This window comes from Rattus rattus, chromosome 2 (assembly GCF_011064425.1).
Source record: "Rattus rattus isolate New Zealand chromosome 2, Rrattus_CSIRO_v1, whole genome shotgun sequence".
Lineage (NCBI taxonomy): Eukaryota > Metazoa > Chordata > Mammalia > Rodentia > Muridae > Rattus > Rattus rattus.
The window spans coordinates 224,047,647-224,060,591 of NC_046155.1; positions in this window are offsets into that span (position 1 = coordinate 224,047,647).

Genomic DNA, 12,945 nt, shown 5'->3' on the forward strand with positions numbered 1-12,945 from the left:
GTAAGTTCCCAAATTAGGTTGTTGGTTTGATTTCATTTTAGGGGCTTCCTAAGACAAGAGCTTGCTATGCAAACTTGACTAGAACTTCCTGTGTAGACCAAATTGGCCTTGAACCTGAAGTGCACCCCCCAACTCTGCCTTCTACCGCTGGGACTGCAAGTGCCAGGCAGCTCATCTGGCTTCTTTTTGGTTTTACTTTAACATAAACCTTTACAGCTATAAATTTCTCATTACCTCTGCCTTTGCTGCATTGCCCAGGTCTTGGTATGTTATGCTTTCATTTTCGTTGATTTATTCTTTTAGGTTTTTTTCCCCCCTATGTTTTGAAGGATCTAGTGTTAGGTTAATAATTGTCATAGCTCTTTTCCTCATTGCACTTTTTATTAATGTATAATATCCTTCCTTGTCTCCTGAGGACTTTTTGATTTAAAGTCCATTTTGCATGACATTAGTATGACAATTCTTGCTCTTTTCAAATGACTTTTTCAAGATACATTATTTTGTGTCCTTTGATTTTCAAAGCTATTTGTTTAGGTCCAAGATGAGTACTTTATAGGTATCATCTGGCTGGATCATGGCCCGTCTACTCTAAAATCTCTAAAATTTGGCGGAAGTGTTTACTCTATTCACATGCAAACTAGTTGCTGAGGGATTGTCTTCATTTTACTATTTATTTGCAATTTGTCTTTGGGTTTTTTTTTTATTTCCTATATTGCTTTTTTAATTTCCCTTTTGTTGAATTTTATGGTGGAATATTTAAATTCCTTTCTTATTTTCTTTTTATATACATTTTATAGCTACGAGCCTTGTGATTACCATAAGAATTCCATTCAACATGCTAGCGTCATAACATTCTAATTTGAATTTATGGCATCTTCTGTAATGTACGAAGACTTCTGTTCCTTTAATAGCTGTTCCCAAGACTTTCTTTTTTACATTTATTTATTTAGATAGTTGTTTTTATTTATTTTGTACATGTGGGTCCCAGAGACTGGACACAGGCCATCAAGCTTGGCCGCGAGTACTTTACCCACTAAACCATCTTGCTGTCCTGGCGTACTGTCCTCTCTTTTTTGTTTGTTGAGATAAGATGGTAATGTATACTCCCTTGGCAATCAAGGCTGACTTCAAACTCAGACATTTACTAGCTTCTGCCTCCTCGATGCTGAGATTCAAGCCACACCGCCATGAACCTTTTTCTTTTTGACATCACAGGACTATGTTTTTACAGAAACCTTGTACCCACAAATAGAAACTAATCATTCTCTTAAATTACATTGGGAAGGAAAAAACTCTTAGAAGCTAAAGTTGTATAAATACCAACTTTTGTCATTGCCCACGTGGTTACCTCTATTACATCTTTATTTCTTCAGAGAGGTCTGAGTTACTGCTTAAGGTCCCTTCATTCCCTCTGAGGAGTTCCCTTGAGCATTCTTACAGGATAAACATAGCAAATTCCTTTAGCTAGGAATTTCTTCACTTCTCTCTTACTTTTAAAGGACATTGGATTCCTGGCTGATGTTTCCTTGTTTATTTGGTTGGCTATTTTTAAGACATTTTGAACATATCGTCTTCTGCCCGTGAAAGTTTCTATGAGAACAGCAGGTGGCCTTACTGGGGAGTCCCTTGTACGTGGCGTACCCCTTTCCCAGCTGCTTTCGAGATTCCTCTTCTTTTGGAAGTTTGATTTTTGTCCGAGTTCGGTCTTTTTAGATTCATCTCCCTTAGGCTTTGTTGCATTTCTTGGGTGTCTATAACTATGACTTTAAATTGGGGGATTTTTTTCAGGCATTACCGTTGTTAATCCTCTCCGCTCTTTTCTTTTAATCCAGAGTGAATGTTTCCTCCCACAATGCATATATCCATTGGCGTGATTATTAATCTTCACCGTCAACCTGACTGTATTTAGAATCACCATGGAAGCACATGTCTGGGGAGGTCTACCAAAGCATTTTCATAAAGATTTGAGTAAGCAAGGGAAGACCCACCCTGAATGTGGGTCACATCATCCCGTGGGCTTGTATCCTGCAGAGTTCAAAAGAATGCTGAGAGAGAACCGGCATTCGATTCTCACTACCCTTTCATGCAGCTGTCACTATCAGCCTCACACTCTGGTTACCACACCTTCCCTGCCGTAATGGACTGTACGTATCTCCAAGACCTGGGAAGCTAAAATAAACCTCTCCTTGAGTTCTTTCCGTCAGGTGTTTTTCCAAAGCTCAACACTAATAGAGCTGCCTGATGCACTTCTGCAGGTCCCTTAGGCACCGTTTCATGTTCTTCTTTGTACGTTTCCGTTCGTGTGTGTGTGTGTGTGTGTGTGTGTGTGTGTGTGTGTGTGTGTGTGTTTGCTAAGAGGATAGCCAGCCTTGTTTTTTTGTTGGTGGTGGTTTTTTGTTTTGTCTGCATGTTTGTTTATTTATTTATTACATAAGCACACTGTCACTGTCTTCAGACACACCAGAAGAGGGCATCAGATCCCATTACAGATGGTTGTGAGCCACCATGTGGTTGCTGGGAATTGAACTCAGGACCTCTGGAAGAGCAGTCAGTGCTCTTAACCGATGAGCCATCTCTCCAGCCCCATTTTGTCTGTTTTTTTGTTCTTTGTTTCTTTGTTCGTTTGAGGTAGGACTTTACACTGGCCTGGGTGCCCAGTTGGGGTACGCTGGCTGACCAGCAAACCTCAGGCACCTGTCTGATTCCTCCTTGTCAGCACTGGGCCAAAAGTGAATGCCCAGCGTTTATGTGGGATGCCCGGCAGACATTTACCAACTGAGACCTTCCTCCTAACCCACTTCAATCGTTTCAACTGCCTGGTTTTTCCAAATGGACCTCTTCTCTCCTCCCGTTTTCAAATTCTTCTCCCTGATCAACTGTGTCCCAGAAACCTTCTAGGAACGTGTTCCTTTTTAAGTTCTGTTTTTCAGTCACAGCATCTATTTTTGGTTTCTGTTAGGAATTCCGTCTCCTTGCTGCTGTTTCTCTTCTCCCGTACTTCATGGTCTTGACTGTTTCGGTGTTGCCTTTGGTTCTTTGTGCACATTAAGACGGTTACGTCTAGTAGATGGTTTTTGTCTACTAGATCTGTCCAGAAGGCCTGTCATGAAATCCTTTTCAGGGACAATTAATTTTATTTTTCCTTTTGAATGAGCACACTGCATTATTTCACCATATGCCTTGTGGTTTTCTTGTTGAAAACTAGGCACGCTGGGGCTAAAGCAGTGGCTCAGAGGTTAAGAGCACTGGCTGCTCTTGCAGAGGACCTGGGTTCAAATCCCAGCAACCACATGGTGGCTCGCAACCATCCAAAGCTCCAGTTCCAGCACATTCAACGCCCTCCTCCGAACTCTGTGGACATTGGTGTGCAAATGGCGCACGGACATACGTGCAGGCCAAACACTAAGACACATTATATAAATCTCAAAAGAAGCCGTCGCTGTCTTGTTTTAAACTAGGCATCCAAATCTAGCGGTGTAATCCATAACTGGATTCTCCTCCTTCCCCGGAGTTTGCTGGGTTTTAAAACTTGTGACTGCCTTTGAGCCCTTGACCAGCACAAGATCCTCTAAGGTAGTGGCCTTCAACCTGTGCATAGGCACCCCCTTGGGGTCAAAACACTCTTTCACAGGGGTCACCTAAGACCATCTGCCTATCAGATATTTACCTTGTGATTTATGATGGTAGCAAAATCGCAGTTACAAAGTAGCAATAAAAATAATTTTATGGCTAGAGGTCACTGCAACATTAGGAGCTGTGTTAAAGGGTCACTAGGAAGGTTTGACAACCACTGCTCTGCCAGGTCTCGTGCCTTGCTCTAGGAATACACACTTACTTCTCAGTTTTCCCAGATACGTAGTATCTTTCAAATGTCATGACTCTAGTATTTGATTGTCCTAAAGGAAAAAAAGATTAAAAAAAAAAAAACAAAAAAACAAAGGGTTCGCTTTTTAAAATCTCCAAGAGCCAGCCTAGACGATCAAGCCGGCCTGGGAGATCGCTGGGGTAAGGCGCAACGCCAGAGGCCATTTACCTCTTTGCCCTCGCTCTTTGGATTAGAGACACCAACCAGTGGTCAGAGCACAGCCCCCAGATGGCCGGAGAACAGGATCTGCCCATCTCAGATACCACAAGTCACGTGCAGATTGAGCTTGGAGCATGGGGAGGGAGAGTGAAACTGTGACTGTGCTAAGAGATGCCGTTGATGACTTTATTTTGCGGATCAAGCCTTCTCCTAGAAAAGGCAAGCCCTTGGCCCACCGCAGTTCCATCAAGCAGACTCTGCTCTTGCAATGGGGCTGAGACGGAGCATGCCCAGTGCTTCCCACTCCGCCTTCTCCCCAGAAACCTCGCGAGGTTTTACTTTTCTCCTGAGCTGTGAAATAATGTTGTAAGGTAGAGCTTTGCTTTTAACTGAGAAGAAACAACTCAAGCCCTATGTATTTATTTAATAAAATTTTACTATTAAACTTTTCTTTAAAGTGTAATGACTCATGCTGTATATATATATATATTTTTTAAAGTCTCCATTTCTTTCTTTAGAGAGTACATACTAATGCTTTAAAAACTCAAAATCACTCTGTGAATTTTGAGGTCAATACATATTGGCCAACAGGGAATATTTCTTAATTCATCAGGGTGAGATGATGTTGACAGTGTACAAAGTTAAGTCTGACTTCAACACTCCATGTCTGGGATTCTTGATCTCTCATCTAGTGAACTTGGAAAGAGGGTGGAAATTGGAAAAAAAAAAAAAAACAGAAAAAGGAAAAAAACTAGCATGTAAGGTTTATTATTAAAATTAGAAGTTTCTTTCCTGGATGATTTCTCTATTGTGGCAGCATACAGAGACGGCCTAGCTGGGAAGTAAAAAGGCAGCCATCTTCCCTCCTGGCTTGGGCACTTGCTCGTGACTGGGGCACCCCTTGTAGGACTCCGTTCTTGTCCATTAGGCAGCAGAGTAGCAAGCTGGTAGAGCTCATCGAATGCCTTGTCTGTTCTTGACCAGTCAATGGAAGTTTAGAACCACTGTGCTGCTCCTCTCCCGTGGGGCCATGTTGAGAGACGGGACCTTGAAGTTGTGATGTGGTCATCAGAGCTCTGCCCTAGTAAATAGGTTAATGCTGCTTCTATGAGAATGGGCGGGTTATTGGAACTGTGTTACATGTGGAAGGAAGAGATTCTCTTGATCACATTCACACGTAGTTGTCTCCCTACTATGGGCGCTGCAGCAAACATGGACAGCTCACCTTGGACTTCCCAGCCTCCAGACTGTAACAATGAAATCTCAGTCTAGATAAATCTGGTCTCGGATATCCTGTTACAGAAGCACCAAAACAACAAAGGAATAAAACAAAGACAAAAACCCTAAACCAGAGAAGTGTGGCTGTTGCTCTAACAAAGAAATAAATCAAAGACGCGCTTGTGAAGGCACACATGCCTCTTTAGAGCTGGGTAAAGGGTAGAGGCAGGAGAAAAATGGAGAATCAAGCTAGAAACAACTCTAGAGTGTTGTTAATGGAGGAAGACAAATTTTGACTGGGGCTAAAAAGACAAGAACACGAGACAAATCTTAAATAATCATAGGAATGATTGTCCTGGGCCATACAATACGATGCTGGTCAAGAGTAGACTGCATATATAATGATAGTTTCCAGTTGAACAGGAAAATGAGTATCGGCTAACAATGGCATTGCTTCCATAGGATTGTGACAGAACCCGCTGCTGACGTATTGGCAGTGGTGCTGACGACCTAAGCCAACCCATATCCTGACAACTGTATAAAAGCATAGCACACGCAGAATGTCTAGCACAAAGTGCTTCCTAATGGCAGCAAGTGACTAGGTTGCCGATTTATGTGCTTATAGCGAACTTCTTAGCATTATTTTAGTGTGTACCTATATACTAAAAATTATCGTATTAGAAAGCAGCAGTGTTATGCTGGCCACGGCTTCATACATCTCTTGTTCACCATCCTCCAGCCTGGCTAGGTTCCAGTCTCCAGCTCACCCAGAGGACACTAAGTGACTGACTATACCGTGGATAGGTTTAGATGTGTGTAAGTGTTCTCTGTGCTCTTAGCTCAACAAAACTGTACATAGCCACACGCTCCTAGAAATGTATCTCCATTGTGAAGTGGCATGTGACCGCCTACCTCTTAAAATACCTGTGCTCAAAATGCAGAAATACACCTAGATTCCAGAGGGAAATGAGAAGAAATGGTATTAGAAGTTGGAGTTTGTATGCAACTGCATGGAGCTTAGCAGGGCTTGTCTGCATGCTAGAATTTTGCAGTGGGCAGACTTTAAGAGCAATAGACCGAGATATGGTAGAAAGACTATCTAAGCCAGGAAGAACTCAAGGTACCCTGCAGCTGAGTTTGATCACATACAGTAAGGAAAGAAAACAAATGATTTAGCTGTGGAATTCATAATTAAAAGGGAAGCAGAAAGGGAGGATTTAGAAACCTCTCAGCCTGGCCATGTATAGAATAAAAGATCTGTGTTTGGGCGTGACTGCAAAGGGTGTGGCCCAGCAACTGTTTGCTCAAGAGATTAATGGATACAAAGAAGACAGCTTCTAATCCTCAAGTCAGCAAAAGACCCTGAAGGTATTTCAGAGAATTTCCAGGCAGGCAAGCTAAGACTTTGAAGGTAGTATTTCCAGAGAAGTGCCCATGGGACTTTGGCATTCACTGCCCTGTACCTCAGGACTCTGCTTTCTGAATTCTGGCATATTCCCTCAGCAGTCCTAGCCATGGTCCAAGGTGGGGGGACTACAGGGTGAGCACGTGACTCCACCCACTGCTCTGGAAGGCGCAAGCTTCCAGAGCTCTGGCAATATCCACTTTTGTAGTTGTAAAATCACTGGGGCCTTCGTAGACTTCAAGTGATGTCACTGACAGCTTGGGGATCCAGGCAGAAACCTGCCTGAGTCAAGTAAGACTCAGTAAGACTCAAGTAAGACTGCAAAAGAGTTCAGCCTAAGGCAATACTTAGCAGAGCTGTTGGGGCAGGGTGACCCCTAAGACCATGGGAAGGTATACATAGGAATACATATTTGCTACTGCTCTTGCTGCCGGGAGAAAACCAAGACAAAGGCAACTTGAGGACATAATCTATCCCAGCAGGGAAGGCAATATGGTGTCCAGGGAGCTCTAGTTGTCGTAGCAGGGGCATGATACAACTGTTGACATTTCACCTCCAGTACCCACTTTCTTCTTCTCCTTCTCCTCTCCTCTTCCTCATCCTCATCCTCCTCTTCCTCCTCCTCTTCTTCCCCTTCCCCTTCCTCCTCTTCTCCTTCTCCTTCCTCTTCCTCATCCTCCTCCTCCTCTTCTTCTTCCTCTTCCTCTTCCTCCTCCTCCTCCTCCTCCTCCTCCTTCTTCTTCTTCTTTTATTCAGACACAGATTCTTAGCTTATGGAATCCTACTGCATACATTCAAGGTAGACCCCTCCTCCTCAGTTAAAACTCTCCAGCAATGTTCTCTCAGACTCACTCAGAAGTATCTCCTCTATCCTTCTATATCCAGTCAAATGGGCCGTGAAGATCAACCATGGCAGGCCTTATATATAAACACCACGTAACTCAGGTCTAGGAGGTCTGCAGGGGGAAAGTGCCAAGTCATGAGAGTTGCTGGGTAGACCAAGCATAGCAGAGCCAGATAAGTAAGACTTCCTCGAACTCTGGGGGCTGACCCACTACTACCGTGTGTCCAGACTGGGAGGCACGGCATCACACGAGGTTATCCCGGGGCCTTAAGATTTAATATTTCCTCTCGTATTTTGCACTGATTAAGAGGGAGCAGTGAACCCTTTCTTTCCTATTAAAATGAGAGTCTTTATCCTAAGCCTGTCTGGTCATCTCGTTTAGAAGCATTTAATTTAATTCCTCAGATTCACAGCGAGGAGAAATTTGCCTGATGAGTGAATTATGGCATAGATTTTTAAAAAATGAGTTAAGACCAGTGCTGTTGAAATAGAATTGATTTATTTTGCATAAGAGGACATGAAAATTTGGGCCTGCTAAGGCAGAAGGCTATGGTAAGAATATATTCACCAAAGTTCATGCTTTAGAAACTTAATTCCCCTGGTTCGACTGTGTCAAGAGGGAGATTTCTGACAGTCAATTGGCGTGTGAGAGCTTCACCCTCCCCCATGTGTGTAAATGTGGTCTCTTACCACTGGGTGTTCTGCTGTAGCATGAAACAACAGAAGACTGTAAAAAACAAAACAAAAAAACAAAAACAAAAAAAACCAAAAAAACCAAGATGGCTCAAATGAATAAGGGCTATGAGCTTGCCACCAAGCCTGAAGATGTGAGCTTGGACCCTGGGACCCAAGTGGTGGGAAGACGGAATCTACTTCTACAAGCTGTCCTCTGACTTTGATAATTAGTAGCTTAGGCTAATTGGTCTTCCTCTCTTCTTAAAAAATCATGACCTTCTATAGTGTCATTCTTCTATCCAGTAGTTAACCTTTGTGTTAGTCCATTTTTCAGTTACTATGAGAACCTGAGACTAGATACTCTATGAGGAAAAAATATAGGTTTGTTTAGCTTACAGTTATAGACTGAAGGTCACAGGTATGGCCCAATCGTGAATTATGTTCATAGTAGAAGATGAGTGCGTGTGTGTGTGTGTGTGTGTGTGTGTGTGTGAGAGAGAGAGAGAGAGAGAGAAAGAGAGAGAGAGACAGAGAGACAGAGAGACAGAGACAGAGACAGACAGAGAGACAAAGACAGACAGAGAGACAAAGACAGACAGAGAGATAGAGACAAAGACAGAGAGAAAGATAGATTGGGAGAGAACTGCTTCACTTCTTCCTAGAGTAATTCCACTAATAGCCTCTCCATTGGGAACAGACCCAAACCTTTCTGAACTATAGCAACCTCCCCAAACTAAGGCTCATTAATGCCTAACTCTCATTAATAAAAGATGCATGCAGGCCCTCCCACGTATAATGTCCCTCTAAATTCACAGTAGCACGGACACAGGAGTATACCAGTCTTTCTTATCCTAGAGCCATGAGAAGTCACAGCACACACAGGGAAGCCTCTAACACTGGAGAGCTTGTGATGTTACATGAGCTTGCCAAACCCTCATGGAGGCTCCAAAGGAGCCACTATTCAACATTAAGTTACTATATATGGTTGTTTCCCAGGTCTGTTACATCTAGGAGAACAGCCAATCATTATATCTATATTTAACACTGGACAGCAAAGCCTACAGGAAATGGAGGAAAGAGACCGGCTTCGTCCCTGGAGCTTGATGGCTGAAGTGACAGAGACTGGAAACTTGGAGGAAGGAGTAGCCTTTTAACATGATCTATACATCTTATGAGCTGAGGAACAAGGACGAGAGCTTTAGAACACCAGGGACGTGGTCTGGGAGCACATGGTCTCCGTGGTCAAAGCACAGGGGCAAGTTGGAGTGTTAAGGAGACATCGCAGTTGGCGTTGAAAGCTGGTACCAGAGCCAGGAAGGCAGTGTGTGTCAGTCGAGCATCCCAGACCATGTTGTTGGTGCCTCGCTGAATCCTCTGCCCCTCGGCCTGTCAAGCACATCTGTGGGAGCCAGCAGTTAATAATGCCCGGGGACGTTTTGTTTCTTGCCACTTTAAATTAGCCTGCCAAAAAAAAATTCTTATTTGAGAAATAGCAATTTTGAAAATTTTGCAAGAGACGGATGCTTACTGTAAAAGACATTGGGAAACAGAGGGAAAGGTATAAAGCAAGTAAAAAAGAAAAAAAAAATCGTTCCTAATCCTAACACTCTAACCATTGGTGCGGCTGACATTTTCACACACCCCACACCACCCCCCCATTTGGCTTCTGTTCCTACCTGAGTTTTCTGATCTAACACAATCCAAATACTACCCTACAGCAGAAGCGTTCCTTTGAAAACACAGTATCTATCAGGAACACATGGCCCATTGGCCAGTTTTCCTGATGTTGAGCCGGTCCTATTCATTTTGTGTTAATTAAATTTGCCAGTTGCCGTGGCGCACACCTTTAGTCCTAGCACGACAGAGGCAGATCCCGTAGATCTTTGAGTTCAAGGCCGGCCAAAGCTATATAGTGAGACTCTGCCTCCAAAAGAGAGTTTCCTTGTCGATGGACAAGAACACCCTCTCCCCCGGTTTATATTGTGCATTCTTCTAAACACTTTGGGGGCAAAAAAACCCACCTCATTTAATCTTTACAGTAGTACAAGGCTAATGACATAGACTCATACCGCTGTCTTACAGATAAGCAAGTCACAAGAAAGATTGGCAGCTCGGACAAAAGAGCAACGTCGAAAACACTGAACCAAACAAGAAATAACTAACAAGGAGCAGTAGAACTTTCCCCCAAAACTTAGTGTCCTTGCAAAAACTGGGTTCACGACAGTAAATATCAAGGTTACATCAGGAAATTGTTCCAGAAAAAAAAAACAAAACAAAAAAACAAAAAAACAAACTACGGCTCTTTTTGCTTTCCCACAGAGACGCTGACGATGTTCAGATAGAAAATGAGTTGATGCTTTAACAGGTCGTAACTAGTAGCTATTTCCACGAGGCTTTGAGTAAGAAGAGTGAGCATCCAAGGGAGGTGAGGCAGCAGATTAGTCCCCCTGCCCCTCCGTGCAGAGACTAAAATCACCATGAAAAGGTAGAAGCCGGGTACAAGCTGGTGTTGCTAAACGTAGCTACTTAGTAGCAATCATAAAGCCCCTATCCTGCCGGCTCTGCTTTTAAACCCTGGAACTACGAGTGGTTCTTTAGCAAGCTAAGCATCTTACCGGGAGCAGCTTCTTCCTCCTTCCCTACCTGAACTGTTCAGCAAACACGGTGACGGGCAGGGTGGCAGCTGTTGGTTCTTTGACAGAAGGAAAGACTGTATATTTTGGGGTAAAACTAACCCCAAAGCCTCGTTTTATTCCTGTATCCTTTGGTCCACAATGATCTTACTGCTGGCTCTTCATAAAGCACTGAATGGCTAGGAAGGAGACCTCTAGGACAGAGGGAACTCAACCCTTACAAGAATGGATGTGGATTCAGAGTGTATGGTCAAGACCTCAGTGTGGTGTGCTGATGTCCTTAGACTCTGCAGTCTCCGTGCCAGCTGAGAGTGTGGAGAAACCCATGAGACTAATATGGGGTCGGGGTGGGGAGGTGGGGCAGTCTTGCAATGCTTCCAGAAGGCTCATCAAACCATTTCCAGAAGAGAGGCTCCAAAAACGAACAAACAAAAGACAAAACAAATGAAACACACACACACACACACACACACACACACACACACACACACACACACAAAACAAAACAAAACAAAACAAAACCCCATAAAGACAAGAAACAGCGGGATGCACTTAAAAAGCTGGGGCACTATTGTAGAAGACTGTTGAGTCATGTTATAGAAATGGTGGCAGTTTAGAATCACCAAAGGGAGTGTCCCACCCGCTGCCACACTGGGCAGGTAGGTGAAGATACCCAGAGGCTCACCTGCTGTGTCGCTTGCTTCCCCTCAGTGCAAATCACCATGACAGGCAAGTAAATGGTGGACAGATGGGAGAGAATCAGAATACTCTGGTCATGAAGAGAGGTGCAGCTGGAGAGGGACGGCCCGTCATGAAGAGCCTGTCCTGTCTGCCGGATGAAGTCTTAGCCACCCCCGGCTAGGTCCATGGCCGTGCTATAGCAAGTGGCCAGGAGCAAGGAGGTGGAGGCCATCTCTGCCACCCCCACCCCACTCAAGGCAGCACGGTAGAGCTAGCTGGCCCTGCCCATTGGCAGCCGAAGCTTTGGGTGAGCTAACCTGGGCAGCGCTGGAGAGCTCACCCTGGAGGTGTGGGTGTGGGAGGGTTGGATCGCTGACCAACTCAGGTGTCACCAGGTCCAGATCCAGGGCTTTGAGTTGGCACCCGGACAGCTACCCCATCCATGAACTGCTGAAAGGGCCAGTCCTGCAGATCCAAGGCTGCAGACCTCCATGACACAGGGTAACAACAGGAAGTCTGAGAGGAGTCCTGGTGAGGATCTGGTATCGACAGTATTGAAGAAGCCAGGGGCCTCCGTGCCAGATCAATGATTCATCGCAACGGACATTTGCACATAAAGATGTGTGGACAAGGAGTATACTGTGTGACACAACACAGCACACTACACAAATTTTTCACACACACACAAAAAATGTTTTCGTGTTTTATTTTTGGTTTTGTTTACTTGTTTGTTTTCTTGTGGGGAGGGTTGCAAGGGCGGAGGGCAGATACGATGGGATGAGGAGATGGGTGGGATTGGGGTGCATGATGTGAAACTCACAAAAAAAATCAATAAAAAGGTTTTTTGAGTTTTGTTTTTTTGCTTTTTGTTTTTTTAATTCCCAAATGGTCCACGGGCTGTAAGGTGGTGGCCAAAAGCAACCGAAATGGTCCCTGTTGTCTGTCTGTTCGTATTTATTTATTTATTTATTTATTTATGGCCCCAAGTTCAAGAGTGGGTGGGTCTGTGTCTATAGTTACCAAAAAGAAAACAAGAATAGGGAGTTTGGAATTGAGTGTGAGGGTTTCACAACTGTGCCTTATTCCTACCCCCACCCCACCCGACCCCACCCGACCCCACCCCCACCTCCCACCTTGGGAATGTTCCCTTTTGACATAATAAGAAATATGTCTGCCCACACCCGCGGATCCCGGCCCGCAGCAGCTCTCTGCTCCCAGAACCCGTGGGAGAGATACCTTACTGCCTGGTCGGGTGGGCACTCCTGAGGCTGCAGAGCGGAAGAGACCACCAACACTGCCCACCCCTGCCCACATCCCTGACCCAAGAGGAAACTGTACAAGGCCTCTGGGTTCCTGTGGGGGAGGGCCCAGGAGCAGCAGGAGCCCTGCCTGAGACACCGCCGGATCCTGAAGGAAACAGACCGGAGTTCTCTGCACCCAAATCCCGTGAGCTAAACCTTCAGAA